This window comes from Babylonia areolata, chromosome 10 (genome assembly GCF_041734735.1).
Source record: "Babylonia areolata isolate BAREFJ2019XMU chromosome 10, ASM4173473v1, whole genome shotgun sequence".
NCBI classification, from domain to species: Eukaryota; Metazoa; Mollusca; class Gastropoda; order Neogastropoda; family Buccinidae; genus Babylonia; species Babylonia areolata.
Window position 1 is genome coordinate 13,508,282 of NC_134885.1, and position 6,065 is coordinate 13,514,346.

The following is a 6,065-nucleotide window of genomic DNA, read 5'->3' on the forward strand; positions in this document are numbered from 1 at the left end:
TTGTTATTCAAAGTAAGATCATGTCCACCGTGAGAGTACTTTCCCCTGTCTTCCAAAATCTCGTTTTGCCGCATTCTGCCCATGCGTCCGCAGACCCGGTGGCTGATTCCTGCACTTTTCTCCTGTCGTTAATTGAATGTCATCCTAAATCAAACAAAACGCGCTCCTTATAGGAAAAAGGGAGACGGAGGAAAGCTGAACAAATAATTTCAATGTTCTTGGTGCTCTCATTGTAGTGACACACTCTCCATGGGAAGAGCAGCCCGAGTTCTACAGTAAAATCTGCGTCAGTACGACAAGAAAAGTACGATACAAGACAATAAAAGACAATACAATACCCTGTTGAGGTACTGTATTTCAGGGGAGGCCTTTAATTCTTTTTCTTTTATATATATATATATATATATATATATATATATATATATATTTAGATATATATATACATCCTCTACGCCGTGACCACCTTCGTCAGTGTGGCCGGCGGCCGTGAGAGCCGAAACACTGGCAAACCGAATACGACGGTACGTTAAAGATCCTGTGATGTCAGCCGATTCGGCGGTGGATCAAGTTATGGAAACACTGAAGAACATATCCAGCATGCAAACCCCCGCAAACGGAGTATGGCTGCCTACATGGCGGGGGTAAATAAACCAAAATTGTCACACACGTAAATGATGTTATATGTTTGTATGAGTACTAATATGCCGTGTGCAGTGCGTGACTGAAACCCTTTTTTTTTTATTGAATGACACGGGAAACGAATCAGTGATGAGCAATGGCTGCGGCTTTCGGTCGCCGCCGCGGCCGCAGCTTTACCCGGGTTGGCACTGCTGTAGTCGTTCGTTCTTTTGCTTTCAACGTCAATCCATCCACATTCATGATTTCAGACGTCGGAAAATCCATCATCTTCTCCACCCCACCCATGCCTTAAATGATCACTACATTCCCTGTTCCTTTCTCCTAAACTGGCAGAAAAAAAGAATAAAAATGACATAAAACAAACTAACTAGTCAACCAGTAGATTTACAACAAAGAGCCAATGGGGCTCCAAATTAAACTCTGAACAATCTGTTGTGCAAATGACTCCGTGTTTGTAAAACCAGCGCTCAGAGCTAGTTGTAGTTGTGTCATCCATTATATTGTACTGTATTTTACTGTATTGTCTTGAATTGTATTGCCTATTGTATTGTCACGTATTACTTTTTTTTTGTCACAACAGATTTTACTCTGTGTGAGATTCAGCCTGTTCTCCCCAGGGAGAGCGCATCGCTACACTCAGTGAGAGCGCCACTCAGTTTAAAAAAAATATTTTTCTGCATGGCAATTCTGTTTGTTTTCCTATCGAAGTGGATTTATCTACATAATTTTGCCGGAGACTGGACAACCCTTTTGTTGCCGTGGGTTCTTTTAAGTGCGCTAAGTGCATAGTGCTGCACACGGCCGGACCTCGGTTTAGTTCAGTGTCTCATCCGGTGATAAGAAACTCTAGTGAAAGCTGGACAGTATATGTCTTCAGAGAAGAAGGCCCCCTCAGTCAAGCGTTTCATCCCTTGACTCTTTATACTCTGAGGGGGCACCAAGATCATGACTCCTGGATGCCCTTGTGTTGTCGCCTTTTCAGTTATTCTTTTTTGTTGTTTTTTGTTGTTTTGTTTTTTTTCGGCCTGGTACTCAGCAGGTTCGAATCTGTGCCTCCAGGGTGGTCACCACTTCAGGACTGGGTCACCTTTTCTGGCAGACGTCTTAACCACTGAGCCATCGTACGCCTAGTTTGAGTAGGGAAACTTAATCCTTACGAAGTTTACCGTTTTCATTCCTCCTCCAGATCCAGCTGGAACTTTTCTGCTGCTTCTGCCATTGCCTTGAGAGTCCTTGTCCTATCTCTGTCAGAAATCGACAGTTGTTTCATAAGGCTGTATGCAGATGTGCTCACAAAACCTCTTGCACCAATCTCTTTGGCGAGGACTTTGGCTTGGAAGCTATATTTTCTCAGGCTGCTGGCTAGACTAGCATACTTCTCAGCGGTCTTGTAAATGTGGGCTTCCTCCATTCTGCTTTCATATGCCGCAGTGAGCTCAATCAGAATCATTTGTTTCATTGCTTTGGAGTGGAGTACTATGTCAGGTCTCATGTCACTCTTACTGATGATTTACGGGTGTTTCTTCTCTGGTAGGTCAGCTGTGCATTCCCAATCGGCTTTGGCACCATCAGTTAAGCAGCCCACGTTTCCATGCTTTGGATGTTACAACTGTTCCTGGCCAGACTTTATTGCCTTCTGCAGAGCGGAACTCCACTGAAACTTCTGGTGGTGTGGGCGCTCCTTGGACAGTGCTCACCACGTATGCAATTTCTTTAAGCACTTGGTTTTGTCTCCATGCGTACCGTCCTTGGCTCAACGCCGCTTTGCATGAGCTGAGGACATGTTCCACTGTTTGTTTGCCATGGCAGAGTGGGCACGCAGGGTCCTCTGCTTTCCGGCGCCCATTTCACAAAGTTTGTATTCAGTTCGAGGGAAGGACTCGGAGGTCGTACACAGATCTTAGTAGAATGAAGCCGGCTGATCCTAAGAGGGGCCATGTTCCACATGTCGCTCCAGCTGAGGCTCCTTTGGAGTGCATTTTCCCATGTTGTCCACTGCCCCTGCTGGCCTTGCTGGACTGCCTTCTGGACTCTTTTATCATCTTCTTCCTTCTTGATCACGGTCTCTTGTATGATCATGTCTCTTTCTGATTTCCCCTTTGCCTTGGACCACCATTCCATTTTTGTCGATCCCAGGCCCTGTCTGTTCATCCGAATGACTAGCATCAAGAACACCACTCGATGTCTGACGGCGGAGTGGAGGGAAAGAAAATACTGGCGACTGTGGGATTCAGTCGAACCAGTGCGCTCACTGGATTTTCTCGCTTCCCTGGCTGCAGCGTAGGCGGACGCGTTGCCACCAGTCCACGCGTACGATGCTCATAAAAGCCAGTCTTGATGTAATGCTGGAAGTCGCTCAATACGCTTCTCGTGATGTCAGCCGGTCAGCGTGTAATATCATCAACAAGAAATAATCGCGGCTTGCATGGTCTCCGACCGAGGATAGGCATCGTATGGATTGGCATATCCTTAAGTATCCACGTCATCATCACCAATTTAATGTATTTATTTATTTATCTATTTTGTCTAATTATTTTGTTTCGGTACCGTGCAGCTGTTGTTTCGTCTTGGTTAGAATATCACACGATGACTGACAACACGAGAAGTGCTTTACTGATCAAGTGAGTTCTTTAACTTCAGGACTATCATTCAAGCAGAGCATATATAGCCTATATACGTTGCACTGACAGGCACAGGCGGAACTGAAAGAGCGCGAGTGCCTATAAAAGCTGGCCAGTGGCCCAGCTGCAAGACGGACCACAGCATCGAACATATTTCAACCACTGAACAATGACTATATTGCCGGACATCTCAGTGTCCAGAACAACTTGACCTTAAGGGGGAAGGGGGGAGTGGGGGGAGTGGGGGGCGTGGGGGGGGGATGCTACAATTTCATGTTTCGTTTTATGTTAATATTTATTTTAATCATAATGTTATGCGGTAGTTTTTGCACAAACATATCACAGTACTCAGTGTATGCCGGCTCTTCGGCCAGTCTGATCAGCGTCAGTGTTGGGCGGCTTAAACGAAAGTTGATCAAGTCGGGCATCTGAAGAATAAAATGAAATAAATAGCAGATGTGGTGTAGCGTATACCTCCTTGAAACTGAAGCTGAGCAAATGCCAAAGTCACCACGGACTCACACACAGACGCGGATCACACTGATACCCACATTGTTTCCCCACATAAGCCTGTTCCATTCCATAAGAACATGACGATTGAAAAAGGCGGTCGAGCGCTTGGTTTAGGGGTGAAATACTTTAAGTTTTTTTGTTTGTTTTTTTAACATACTAATCACAGTGGGCTGCTTGGATGAAGACTGAAGGGGTATGGGGGGGTGCATAGATTGAACGACGATATATTCTAGGCCGTGTTTATATCCTCTTTGAAATATTTCCAGGAAAATCGATTATCCTTTTAATCTGGAATATCAGATTTAGTAATCATACGTAAGGCCGCGTTCCCATGCAGATACAGACGGATTTAGACTTCCACTGAGATGAAAATCAAGCAGCTGCTTTTCGGCATCCCATCCTTCGGTTGGATATTTCGGGCATGTTCGGATCACGTGACAACTATCAACTCACTGAGCGCCTTTGCGAACGTCATGTTGGTGTAATTACTTTGAAGGCGACACGTTTCAAGTTGTAAGGTAATTTGTATAAATTTGCAGCTTCGAATTTTTTGTTGGACAAGGGACGGAAATTTGTTTTCATTTTCTTCCATAATAAACTTTATTGTCAACTTTTGTACACGGTGTTTAAGACAAGGCACCGAACTCCGAACTGTCTTTGTCTGCTTGGTAACAGCTTGTGGGCCAATCTCAAATGGCATAAATTTAAATTAGAAGGGACAGCATATCAGAGAAATCGGACAGTAAAAATAAATGAAACATGAATAGTTTGTGCGCATGTCTTTCGTTTTCTTTATACAACCAGAGGCAGCATGGATTAGGTATTTAGTAGATTATTAGTTTTAGCCGGGCTACTAATCGTGACGAACAGACCCATTCAACTGATGAAACGTAAACACATCTGTAATCATTTGATACAGTAAGTGATTAGTTGGTTGTTGCATTCTTTTTATTGTGCCCTGTTTACGTTCTTACCCGTGGAGAGTGTCACTGACTCATGTTTAGATACTTTTCATACTGGGCCTGACAGTCATGTAGATCTAAAACATAAGTTTGCTGACCAGTTGTCATTGACATCAGCATGCTGATAATGTATGGGATAGGCATGACTGACATTCTTGAATACTCATAAGACACAGAGTGCTTTGCAATAAACCCAGTTGGATAGCAACTTTGTTTTTTCTGGAATATCCCAGCACTGCCTTCAATGACAGACAAGTAGATCTGCACCCAAAGTACATGTGTGTGTGGTTGGGTGCTTATTTGTGCACCTTAAGAAGGCAAACAGTAACTTACCATTGGAAATTAGTCCCCTTGCACTGTAATGAGATTTTTTGCATGCTTGTGCCTAAGGTACATCGAGGAGATGTGCTTAAGGTATTTTACATGTACAACCTCTCCATAGGGGAGAGAGGAGTATGGAATTTGGCCTTGATGACTGTCTGTGAAATGATGCATGCACAGATTTATCAGAAGATGAAGTGTAAATTTGGCACATTAACTGTATTCAGCATCTACACGAACATCCACCACCACCACGCCTCATCACATTTCTGCACAATGGTATGGGAAAAAAAGGAACAAACCAGGGTACCACTGTCAGTGTTCAGATCACTTGTCCTAAATTTTCCATGTTCAGCTTCACCCAGTTTCATTCAAATGCAACCTTTGAAATATCAGAAGTTCATGGGGAACAACCACAAAGTCTAATATTGTTGATTTGCCATGAGTTTTATAAGTGGTGATCAATAGTACTAGTTTGAATTGCATACAATAGAGGACACTATTTATTAAACCGCATACTGACAGCAATGCTTAGTCACCAAGCCAGACCGAATGATTGCCTCCCCTGGATAGACAAGCTAGTACAGACTACCACTGTAGCTCTCCAGTGACAGTTGTCATGAATCTGCTGTTACCAAAGATTGATGAAAACTTACACAGGCATGGAGGTAGAGGTGTTATAAAATAGAAGACATTGTGAGAGGATATGAAAGACCAAAGAATTAATTAAAAAAATTTGAAGTCATTAGATGATTCTTTCTTATGATGACTTTGCAGTAATATTGACTGACCTGCCAATCTGGAAAGGCATTGGAAGGATCATTATACTAGATCATGTCAGAGACTGAGTCGTGTTACTTGACAAAGAAAATCAAACTTTTCATTGAAGAACCTTACTCGACAAAGAAAATCAAACTTTCACTGAAGAACCTTACTTGACAAAGAAAATCAAACTTCTCACTGAAGAACCAGTCTATTCTTGCTGTGTTTACTTTTGCAGAACAGGTGG